At 47.2% G+C, this 12443-nt stretch overlaps 1 protein-coding gene across 1 annotated transcript in view; it reads right to left on the reverse strand.

Moving 5' to 3' along the window:
• The window catches only part of CTBP2 (C-terminal binding protein 2), a 142943-nt gene extending 130761 nt beyond the window's left edge, over positions 1-12182 (reverse strand). Inside the window, exon 1 of the mRNA XM_074907937.1 lies at positions 12047-12182. The gene's annotated coding sequence lies outside the window, so the exon portion shown is untranslated. The remainder of the gene's footprint in view (positions 1-12046) is intronic.
• Positions 12183-12443: the final 261 nt, after the last annotated feature.

Here is a 12443-nt window from a genome sequence, read left to right on the forward strand (position 1 = left end):
ACTGTGATACTTTTCTTCCATCTCTTGAAAGTAATTTTTCTCTAAAGCATAACTGCTTAATTGGCAAGTGTACAAAATATAATTACACTGCATACAAGTTACAATATTGCTTATGGGAATATCACTGTTGATGCATTCTGCTTTATTTTGTGTTTAATCTCTATTAAGAGATCTGTATGAAAATAGCTAGGTACTCTTGATTTTACAAACATGACACGTCATTCAGTCATTTCTTTGCCTAACCAAAGCCCAAACAAATGCACCTGAAAGACAACAGAAAATTCCTGGGCTAGCCTAACACGTCGAAATTAATAACAAGTTTTCCTTTAAAGAAAGTACAATGTGCAGGACACTAAAAAAAAAAAAAAAAAATCACCAACCTCTCCAGGCTTAGGTTTGTCACATTCATTACACCACCAGAGCGATGCAAGGACACGGTACATAGGAATACGTTGCTTTTAATGACAACTTCAGGGGGTTTTATTACATACCCCACAAGGACCTTTGCAGTCACATCTTTTACAGCGGAAGGATAACGAAGCAATGCAGAGACATGAATGTTTAGTGCCAACACGGCCAACAGTGCCTGGCACTCAACAGAAAACACCTCTCGCCCTTTTGTCCCCAGGCTCCCTGGCCAGGCCGATGCAATTCCCATTGCAATCATCATTCCCACTAAATTCACATCCAGCCCCACCAGCTCCATCACCACCCCCAGAGTAACTCCGCGTCCTGCGAGCGTTTACACACGTGAGTAATGTTAGGCGCAGGAGTAGATGTGTTGTGTAGAAACGGGTCTCTCTGGTCTGACAGCTAACTAATATCAGCATGTTTTAAGTGCCTTAAAGGTTTATTTCATTTGCTTGAGTAATGAGATTAATGCGATGTTTGTTTGTTTAAGCTAAATCATACAAAGCCAAACATCTAAATGTCCTTAATTCACAGCATTAGCCCAAGCTGTGCCACCATGTGAGCCTGTCTTACTGTCCTGCTTTTAATTGCTTCAACAAATTCCTATTTTGCTCCAGTTTCGTTCCCAGAGATCAGCCAGCACATAGAGACCTCGAGTGCCCAAATAAACCATTAAACATCGCCACGCACTGCCTAACGTTTTCATGTGCTTCTTATTTTCTTTGCAACCAGGCTTGTAACATATTCAATTTCTAGACCTAAAAAGGCAGTGTAAATCCAGCAGATACATACATATATATATATATATATAAAAATATATATATAAATATACACACACACACAGAGGGGATCGGAACATTCCTGCCACACCAGTTCCTGCATACCCAAGCACAACACGGAGCGGAGCCCGGCAGTCCCACAACCCTCATCCATGAATGGTGGATGAGATGGACAGACCGATCTGCAAACTCACCTAAATGCAGAATAAATCTGCAGATATCCAGCTGCACATTCTCGCTTCAAAATAAAAAAAAAACAACATTTGCACACAAACACATTGGGTTTGTTCCAACCATGACACTAGCAGCGTGTAATTAATTTTTAAATCCGGGTTTGACCTGTTTTGATCAGTTTGCACTCCTGTCCGTATTATTCTGCTCAGAAGATTTCCGCCAGGGTTGCAGTTATTTCTGATGTCCCGTGGCCACTAAGAGCTGACGCGAAGCTTGAATAAATTCTGCACAATTAGGTAAAGAATATGACTATCAAAAATAAAGTAATCCTCCCTCATTTCCTTCCTGCACCCAAATTAATGTCTGGGTCCCATCTAACCCAGGCATTAGCCATAACATGAGCTGAGCTGGCCCCTGCTAACTTTTTGCCTAGTGCTAAGTACCTGGTGTTGACACTGGAGGTAACTCATCCCTGTGATAGATAGAAATTTTTTAGGGAAACCATGGGAAATGGAACCTACGATCTTTCCTGAGCACTAAAGGTCACATCCTGCAATCTCTGCCTTCAGAGGCAGGTCTCCTCTCTGCAAGTCATCCTCTTGAAGAAAATCCGCAATGCTTGGGATCTGCAAACATCTGGACACTCTCATTTACACGATGGGCTTTCATGGATTTTGAGGTCAGAAGAGACCACTGTCATTTTCCAGCCTGACACGCTGCATGCTAACTTACCTAAATTAATCCCTGCTCGAGCGTCGTTCACTCCAATGAACAAACAGCCCTGAATTCAGCGTTTCCAAAGGTGGAGAAACCCTCAGCACCTTCAGCAGGCTCTTCCACCATCAACGGTGCTGAGACTTTAACTGCTTTTAACTCCCTGCCAGGAGGGGGCAGAGAGGGGGATGAGTCTCTGGAGCCAAGGAGCCAGCGCCAGGCCCCGAGGGAATGGCCTCAAGCTGCCCAGGGCAGGGTCAGGCTGGCTCTGAGGAAGGATTTCTGTGCAGAAGGGGCTGTTGGGCGTTGGAATGGGCTGCCCAGGGCAGGGGGGAGTCCCCGGGATCCCTGGAGGGGTTGAAGAGTCGGGCTGAGCCAGCGCTGAGGGATCTGGGGGAGTGGGGAACGGTCAGGGGGAGGGTCATGGTTGGGCTGGAGGAGCTGCAAGGGCTTTTCCAGCCGAGATGATTCTGGGATTCTGTGACCTTAGCTCTACCTTTTCCCTGGCTCCACCTGCCAGCTATCAGGTCTTGTTAAAACTCTGCTTGCTAGACCCAAGAGCTCTTTATTATTCAATTTATTTTCCCCATGACAACACTAATTGCCTTAATCAATTTACCTTCCAACACTCTCCCCGTTAAGTCAAGCAGATGGAGGTCCTGGACCCCTCCCCTGCATCCCTTCCTGACTCCGTCAGCGTTCCTGCAGCCCCTCCTCGACTGGTGCCAGGGACTCGGTGTCTGCCATGTCCCTCCTCCAGCCTGGCAGCCACCTGTCAGCGCAGGCAAGGAGCACACAAGACCTTTGGCCATAATATCATATTAGCGCCGCTCGCTTGTGACTCCTTGCTCCTCTATAAAGACACGATTCCTCCAGACAGCATCCTGGAGGTACGGCCTGCGTTGTTTGCTCTTCGATAGAGAAATTTACAGTTGGCCAGTGGAGAAATATTACCTGCTTGTATCCAAGCAATACAAATTGCTTTTACCAGAGGTCACTCCTTTCCATTATTTACCACTCTCCCAATCTTAGTGACATTTCAAGCTTTAGCTACAGTGACTCTGCCTTATCACGGGTTGCTCACAAACACGTTAAGCAGCGTAAGGACAGAAATGAGCGCTCAGACAGGCTGCTAGAAATGGATGTTTGGAAATTATTTCCAATTTTACAACTGTATTTTAAGAACTGACACTTTTCTGGGTCTCAGCCAGTCACTCTTTTGTGCATCCCCAGCCAAAACAGCGGTGCTGCACCAAGCTGCGTTTCTTGCTGAATTTTAAGTAAATAAAAATCCTTGCAGTTGCCTTTATCAATCACATCATGGAGCTCTTTAAACAGAAAAAGTTAGCTTGGAAGGATGGGGTGCCCCTAAACTCATGCTGATGGAGAGGAGTGCATCGCCATCCTTCCCTCCTTTGTTAAACAAGTCCCCTACCAGTGTGACTCGAATCCTTTGCCCAGGACTTGCATTAAGCTGACGGGTCTGTGTAACTCAGCCTGGCACATCTCCTGCTTTTCTGTACTAATACAACATCAGCACTGCTACAGTTCACAGGGAACCCTCCAGTACTCCAAGATTCAGTAAAAATATGCATTACTGACTCAGTTTACTCTTGTAAACCTCTTTGATGAGAGACACTGGGGCTGATGCACAAATGTCTCACTAAGGCAGTTGCTGTTTAACATTCACTTATACCACTGTCGTAACAGAACTCTACACATATCATTACTCCCCTCCCCAAGAGTGTAACATTTTTCTTTTCTACTACTACCTAGTTTTATTTCTAATATTTCACAGAAACTGTTGGTTGTTCTCATCACTACCAGCCACAGCTTCTCTCTGCATCCTTGTGCTTCCTTCTTCAAGCTCTGATTTCTATTCTCTGCTATCAATTCCCCTCTAGGGCGCTCGGACATGCAACACTGACCAAATCGTAAGGGCTGTGCACCCCATTTTGGCATCCAGCACCTTAAACAGCCTGGAGCATGGACTGGAAGGGCGATGGCTGAAGGTGAAAGAGGCAAGTGGAGACCCACTTGGCCAGATTCTTCCTCCTGCTACATCAGTCAACTAAAATTTTTTCAGAAACAACCGCAACAAAAATCACTGGCTGCGACCTCACTGCCTGGGGCTAAACAAGAGTGAGATTTCATACTCCAAGCAAGGCTGGAACTAGTATTTAGTGAAGTTGGGTCACCTCCAAGAAAGCACAAATTCAAGAAATATGTCAAACTTTTGGCTAGACAAAACTAAAATTGCACTTCGTCTCCCCAAATCTGTCTATGCTGCTTCTTTCTAATACTCACAACTTTTGTTGTCCAGATACAGAGATACAGATACACGCTTTCTGCTCCTCAAACACTGCAGAGGGGAAAAATATGTCATCCTGGCACTTCACCTGGGAATATTACAGTGTATAAAAAGGAACGGAAAATAGGTGTTTCATCTGAAAAACTCTGTTGTTATTAGGAAAGGGCAAAGGCTGATGTTAGCATAGGTATTCCAGCACTAAACTTCTGGATACTCTAATTCTAGGCTTAAGTGTTGCATGGTACCATTTTTGTATGAAAAGAGCTCAGACAAGTGGCAAATATAAAACCTACACGAGCTTGCGCTGCGGGATCGTGAAACTTCAGAGAACTGCAAGATCATGAAAGCTGATGAAAAGTTTTTTTTTTTTTCCATATGTTGAATTGAAATTAATTTCATCCGCAACTAATCACAGCAAAGCTCAAGTAGTTCAACTTTTAAATGTAACATCTAGTATTTAGCCTAATTACTTTGCTTAAACTCCTGATTTCTTCCAACATCCCCTCTCACACAGAACCTGGTTTTCAGTATAAAAATAATAAAAAAAGTCAACGCTTTATGACAGCTCTACAGGTACCACTACGATCTCACATTTGACCGAGCACATTTTTAACAGGGAATTTACAGGGTTTTCCCTCCAGTTAACACAAAGGATGTTCCCCCCCTCCCCACATATATATTGTCATAAAACTAAAGGGTATGCTGATAAAAGCAAGGATGAGAGTTGATGAGGAAAGCCAAGATGTAGTATTCAAACAGACCTGCAGAAAGCGAATTTTTAATTAAAAACTATCTGGAACATAAACTACAAGCTCCTCACGTCTAAAGCATTCCTAGTCCATCACCGGTAGGTGAGTGAGGTGGCCACAGAGACCTCCCACCTCGGGGAAGCCTCAGCCAGGTTCGTATGTGGACGTGCGCACTCACGCCTGGGATGCTGGAACAGAAAAGACGCAGGAAAGACAAGGGACCCCCTCGATGGCAGCACTGCTGCCGTGCTCTCACCAGCAGGTACAAATAGGGCCAAAAGGGAATTGTTTACGGAGAAAGGAGTGATCCTGTTGCGGCAACTTCTCCTAAATATAAACCAGAATACCCATAAAGGCAGGCCGAGGACCTGCAGAGCTCATCACACCCCACAGCGCGACATCCACCGTCTGTGCAGGAGCCAGCTGTGCGATCAGCTGTTGGGTTTGTTTATTTTCTGCCCTAACGATGATGTTATCAGCTCCATCAGCACATCAGCTGCGTGGAAACAAATGGATTTCCATCTCTTCCTTCCACCTCATTCAGGGCCGATCCCGCACGCCTTGTACACCCATCGCTCTTCCCAAAGTCCACCAGCATTTCCAAGGGCCTCAATCATACTCCTGACCAGGGTCACCTATACTTGCAGAGCCATACATTATAGTTATTAAAATAATAACCAAAAGCCAAGCTAATTTTGGGATATCCTACAATTTTGTGCCAACCTCCTCAGCACAGAAGCTACTTTTTTTTCCAAAGCAAACGGGTCGCTAAAAAAAAAAAAGTGATAGGCAGCATCCATTACATATCTGTTATATTTAGCAACAGAGAATCCATCTGCATTATTCCTGGTCTCATTAAAGACTTGGCTCCTTGTAAATATTATGTCTCTAATCCACACATTCTCCCTCTGCACTGTGCTTCGGGGGTCTATTTAAGTAATAATTGGTATGCGTTGTTGCAAAGAAATAGTGGCTGAGTGTTTGACAACATTACACAAGTTAACGTACATGGGAGCAACTGTGGCGGCCCTCGTGTGAAAAATCAGTTCAGTGAGGTTCCTACCAGCACCTCTGCAAAAGACTCAGGGCCAAGGTACCCTGTGCCTTCTACACCTGGGTCCGAAGAAGGATGTGATTGGGTCAACCTTGATTTGGCCATCGTGGTGGCAAAGGTCCTTCCTAATCTCATGCAGGTCAGACCACTGGTGGGGATTAGGGAGAAGACCTGGGTGAAGCAAAGCCCAAAATTCAACCAAGCAGGTTGCTTTAACCATAGAAAACCTACTTCTGGCAGGAGGGATGGGTAGACACCCAGAAGCAAGCAGGGCGGTTACTTTCAGCAGGACCACTAGTTTTTATTGGCTTAAAGGATACATGAAATTACTGCCAGAGAAGGTTGGAGGAACAAGTCATTAATAATTAAAAGCTACTACTGGTGTATTTGAGTAACTTGGGTTTTATCTGCATTTTACTGTAAAGTCCTACAACAGATGAGACTTTAGAGATGCCTATCAAGATGGTATGTTGATCCACGCAGAAGACCATGTATTTGAAAAACAGGGCTGAATTATCCAAAAGAATGGTGGAATGCAAGTGCACCCAGCTCCCATCAGCTGAGGAGCAGGGGGACCCTGAAAGGTGATGGCATCCCAGGGCTGTCCTGCCCTGACAAAAACATGAGCCTCTGGCATCCCCCGGAGCAGGCTCTGCTCCTGGCTGGAATTCCAGGATGGGCTAAAAACTCCATAAAAATCCCAGAAGTTGGGAACCCCACACTGACGACCTCCGTGAGGGGTTGATGAGTCCACTGAAGTCAGCACTAATGATTAGGACTCTCTGGTTCCACCACACATTTTTTTCCTCCAACTATTCCAGCTAATCCCAGAATCATCTCGGCTGGAAAAGCCCTTGCAGCTCCTCCAGCCCAACCATGACCCTCCCCCTGACCGTTCCCAGCTCCCCCAGATCCCTCAGCGCTGGCTCAGCCCGACTCTTCAACCCCTCCAGGGATCCCGGGGACTCCCCCCTGCCCTGGGCAGCCCATTCCAACGCCCAACAGCCCCTTCTGCACAGAAATCCTTCCTCAGAGCCAGCCTGACCCTGCCCTGGGCAGCTTGAGGCCATTCCCTCGGGGCCTGGCGCTGGCTCCTTGGCTCCAGAGACTCATCCCCCCTCTCTGCCCCCTCCTGGCAGGGAGTTGCAGAGGGCCAGGAGGTCTCCCCTCAGCCTCCTCTGCTCCAGACTGAACCCCCCCAGTTCCCTCAGCCATGACAATCCCATGGACATTACAAATAATATTACCCAGGTACTAAAAAATCATTAGAGAGCAAAAAACCACCAATAACTTTTCCAGCAGGACCACCAAGATCTCCCCATGCAGCACCACCATGTTCCCCCCTCACCAGATCAAGTCCAACAAACCCAACTGATCAAAGCAAACCCCAAAGGCCATGCAGCAGCAATTAGCTCGCAGTCTCAACAAAGACAGTTCAAGTAGGGCATCAAATCTAGGGGAGATTGGAGCAAATCTGGTCTCAGGCCCCTCTCACCTTGAAGATAAACATGAAAAAATGTATTTCTGTTTCTCAACAGTCCAGTACATCTTTTCTGAACAAGAAGTCTTCATCTTTCTCTTTGCAACCTCACCATCATGTTTCCTGAATGTGACATCCCACCTGCATCACCCCCTCGGAGAGGATAAACACAAAAGAATTTTAAAATGTTTATTCTGGTGAAAACAATTCCTGTTTCCTAAGAAATCATCAGAGCTCAGGGTGAAGGAAAGGGGAGCGCACACTCATAAAGCATCATCGGTTGTTGTAGAACTAAAAAATAACAACTGATTCTTCAGTGTTCTGTCACCAAAAACTCCTGCTGACTTCACAGAAAATGTGATCTGGTGCCTTCCTGGTACTCTGTAAGATGCCAAAGATCCCAGGCTCCCCACCACGATGGGGCTGAGCAGAAGACATGCAGGGCATAACAAGGTTTGGTTTCCATGCCCTCGCTGGAGCAAAGGGCAGTCACAGCACTTTTCATCCTTCCACCTAAAACTTATCTTTATTTTATTTCCTCTGGCAAAGGAGAAGGAACAAAAAAACAAAGGAACAAAAAAAACGAGACACGGGAACATGGGAGAAGGAATGAGAGTTGGCCCAAGCGTACCAGGGCGTGACAAAGGACATTTTGGGGTCACATCTTTCAGCATCACATACAGCGGTGGAGAAAACACCAATTCCTGGCTAAAATGTTTGTGTTGTCCCAGTCAAGAGCGAAACTGGAGGTGACTTGCCAAAACCTCCCCTCCAAAGTTTCAGCGTTCCCTGCAAGAGGAACCCTGCGACAAGCACCCTGCCTGGTCCTTGCGCGCCTGTGAGCCCTGACACCATTCCTCCTGGCAGAGCCTATCACCTAAATATCTTTAGCGCAAGAGTAATTTTCATTTTAGGAGTTAAGCGGGCTGTGCTGAGGGAATAAAAGACATTTCAGGGCTTTATCCTTCTTATGACAAAATTGTAATTCTTATTAGAGCGGGAGAACAAGTATAAAAATTATTAAGATCCGTATCTTGTTTCCTTACTCCCTGTTGTATCCAGATCCCAAGAGCCAGGAGACTGGCTCAGGGCGCTACTCTCAAGCTCTGTGGAATAACCACACACACACAAAGGTGTGATTTTACCGGGGGACGAAGCTGCAACCAGATCTGATGGAGAGGGAAACCGCTGGGGGTGAGAGGTCCCTGTACTCTGAAAAATCCCGAATTTCTAGGACAGGTGTAATCACCCCAGTTTGAAGAGCTCCTCACCAGCAGCTCCACTCTCCACTTCTTTAACTTACTACAAGTAGAATATTAAGCAAAGAAAGTAATACATGCTAGATGTGATGTGAGGAGTAAATATGACACCTATCAGATTTTAAGAGACAGCATCATCCACCAGATTTTAACAAAACACTCGCAAGTTGCCAGTGCTGCGTTTAGAGAAGCTTTTCCATTTCTTCTGCTTCAACACAAAGTCACTTTCAATTCCCACAGCTAGTAAACAGCACGCAAAACCCAGTGAAAATTAACCTACCTTTGGGCAAACCCAGATTCAGGTTTTTTTTTTTCAGTAAAGTACATATTCTTACCAGAGTCAGCTGGGCTGAAGAAGTTTTAATTGAACTGCAGCCAGCCTGACGGATAAATCGACCTTCCTGGCCAAAGGTTTCGGTACGTTACTTCCAACTCCCGCCTGGGACCTCATACTTTGAGGCTGATTTTTTTCCCCTGATACGAGGAAAATTATCACTGGACCCCAGCAACAAGTCCCTGTACTGAAACAACGGCGTTAAAGATGACTGTGCTACAGCTTTTGCTACAGGGAATTTCCTCTGAACGTTTTTCCATCTAGGCAAAGCTCGAGTGGAAAAGGGCACAGCTTTGCCCTCGAAAAGCGGGTCCGGGTAAGAGGGAGCTGTCAGCACACGGGGCTGTGGGGCATCCCACCCCCGAGCCGTCCCGTCCAGCCAAATCTCGGGGATCCCACATGGGAAAACTACCTTAAAACCAGGGGAAGGTGACCGCAAGAAAACATCACCCACAATTTGTACGCTATAAAGTTAACAATAAAACTCCGGCCTGAGGAAGCATCTCGGTGTGAAATTCTAGGGGAAAAATGAAAAGTCAAACTGCTCCTGCAATTTGCATTTCAAAACACAGGAGTGTTTCACTCTTCTGACTAAACTACCTGATCTTCTATTCACTTTTAGAAATACTTGGCTATGACTTTTAAAGGGAAAAATACTTTGATTGTCCATGACTGGAAGAGCTGGGATGAAGTGAGTAACCGCCCGCAGCCCCCAGATGCGCCCGTGTTTGCTAATGATGAAAGCCAACCTCTGTCCCTGCTCCCCGCTAATGACTAACAGGTGGGTTTCCCAAACGGGTCCAAAAATAAAAAGGCTTCTTTCTAAAAATACCGCCCTGCATCTACAACGCCACATTTTCCAGAAAAATACTGACGATAGCTGGCGTTTCCCAAACAATCGCTTTTACAGGAACTTCGGGCTGCCCCTGCAGCAGAAAGTTTTGTGAGGCGAAGAATACAAATCTTTGTTTAAGATTCGAGCCCCGTGGACGAACCCATTCCCTCGGCCAGCTCCGGAGCTCGAGCACAAATCAGCTTTATGGTAATAACAGATTACAGAACACATCGCCACAAGTAATTTTTTTTTTTTTTTTTTTTTTTTTACTACAGGATGCGTAATTGAAATGTCTGCGATTCAACAATCACCTTTGAATTCATAAATACCTCATAGTATTCTGAACACACTCTCCTATAATGAGACCGTCTTCAATTTTCCTTGGTAAAGAGACCTTTAAAGAATGCTAAAGCAGGTCGGCGCCCTTATGCACTGATGGAAACAGGAACAAAAGCATTTTGTCACCAGGCATCTCGTCTATCATTATTTTCTTCACTCTGCTTAAACAAACTGAAAAGTACGTGCTTTTTTTTTTTTTTTTTTTTTTTTTTTTCCCCCCTCCTTCCTCCCTCCCTCCCCAATATCTGCAATAACTGCGATTTCATTCCCGTCAGTAAGCCACCATCTGTATGAAAACAACGGTCCATTATACCTCACCGGCACCGGCTATCGTTTTTCCTGCTTCACTAATGTTTTTTAAAACACAGGATTAAAATGTCATACCATCCCTCCCGTTCTGGGGAGCCGTGTGTATTCCTCTCCTCTGGTCACGGTATACTTAATCAAGTGTGAATGATTAAAGTACTTCAATTAGAGCTACGTACATTCATTGCAGGCAATTCAAAGGCAGCGGAGAAGTGCAGCTGAAAGAAGAAATTACTTCTACTACTTTTGGAGATCTCCATCTCCCACTTCCCTCCTCCCCAGCACCATCAGGCTGAGCCGTGGGACCCGGCAAAGTACCAAGAGCTGAGCCCCACGAAGGATTTACCTTAGGGGCACGTCCCTCGGCAGGACAAAAGGCTATTATTTCCCCCTCGGCAAGTTGGGGGGGGGTATTTTTATTTTTATTGTTTAATTTATTTTTTTTTTTTAGTCACGCACCCCTCTGATTTTCCTCTCCAGGGAGAGAAGGGAAAGGTTTAAAATTTCCAAGTCGGGTGGGTTTAAAATATCCAAGTCGCGGAAAAAAAAAAAAATAATGAAAAAGATAAATAAATATAGAGGGAATGGAGTATTTTGAGCTCCGCGGAGCGGCTCCGGGAAGGAAGGAGCGAGGCGCGGCCCGCGTACCGCCCTGCCCTGCGGCCAGCCGGCACCGCGCACCTCCGCGGGTTTTAAGCCGGAGAGTTGCTAAGTGACTGCGGGCGAGTGCCGAAATAAAATTTAAAAATTTTTTTTAAAGGCAAAATTTTTGTTTTTCAATAAAAAATGAGAAAATATTTTTTAAAAAATTAATATACCCTGGGCGATAGAGGGGCGGGGGGGGGGGGGGGGGCGAAGCGACCCGCGGATCGCGGCCACCAGTTCCGCGGTCCCCCGGCCGCCGCATCCGCGGCGGCCGGGGGACCGCGGAGCTGGTGGCCGCGCCGCGCAGCGGGGTTGCCCCTCGCCCAAACTTTCCAGCCGCCGCCGCCCCGTTAATCCACCGGCAGATGTTGTCGGCGGCTCTCGCCACTAAGTAAACAATGCGGGGCCCGCCACAACAAAAGAGCTCCTACTTCACCCCGCCGCTCCGCGCAACTTACGCGGCCGCCTCCCACCACCATCACCCCCCCCCCCCCCCACATCCCCCGATTTTCCTCCTCCATCCTCACCGCGGGTTCGCCCCGGGGAGGGTAGAGAGGGAGGGGGGGGGGGGGGTATGGAAGCCAAGATGTCCTCGCCTTCCCTTGTCCTCCGCTCCGCGGAGCTCAGCCCCCGCGCTGCTGCCGCCGCCCCTTTACCTGCTCCCGGCCGCCGCGGCTCGGCTCGGCTCGGCCCGGCCGCCGGCAGCCCCGCTCCGCGCTCCTCAGCGCCGCATCCCTTCCCGCAGCCGCCACCGCCGGGCTCTGCCTGCCGGAGATCCACCTTAAAAACGCCACCCGCTCGCACACCGCACAAAAAAAAAACCAAAAAAAAAAAAAACCAACTTAATCCTTCCCCCCCCCCCCCCCCCCCTCTTCTTCTTTTCCCTCCGCGCTCCTGCTCCGCCCGCCGCCGCGCCGGGAGCGGACGGGGGCAGCGGAGCCCCGCGCCCAGCAGCAGCGGGGAGGATGCTAATTGCAACTTGGGGGGGAGGGAAGAAGGGTCGCTGGTTCTTTTTTTTTTTCTCCCCCCTCTATATTTTTTTCCCCTCTTTTT

Source organism: Athene noctua, chromosome 5, assembly GCF_965140245.1.
Source record: "Athene noctua chromosome 5, bAthNoc1.hap1.1, whole genome shotgun sequence".
Classification (NCBI taxonomy): domain Eukaryota; kingdom Metazoa; phylum Chordata; class Aves; order Strigiformes; family Strigidae; genus Athene; species Athene noctua.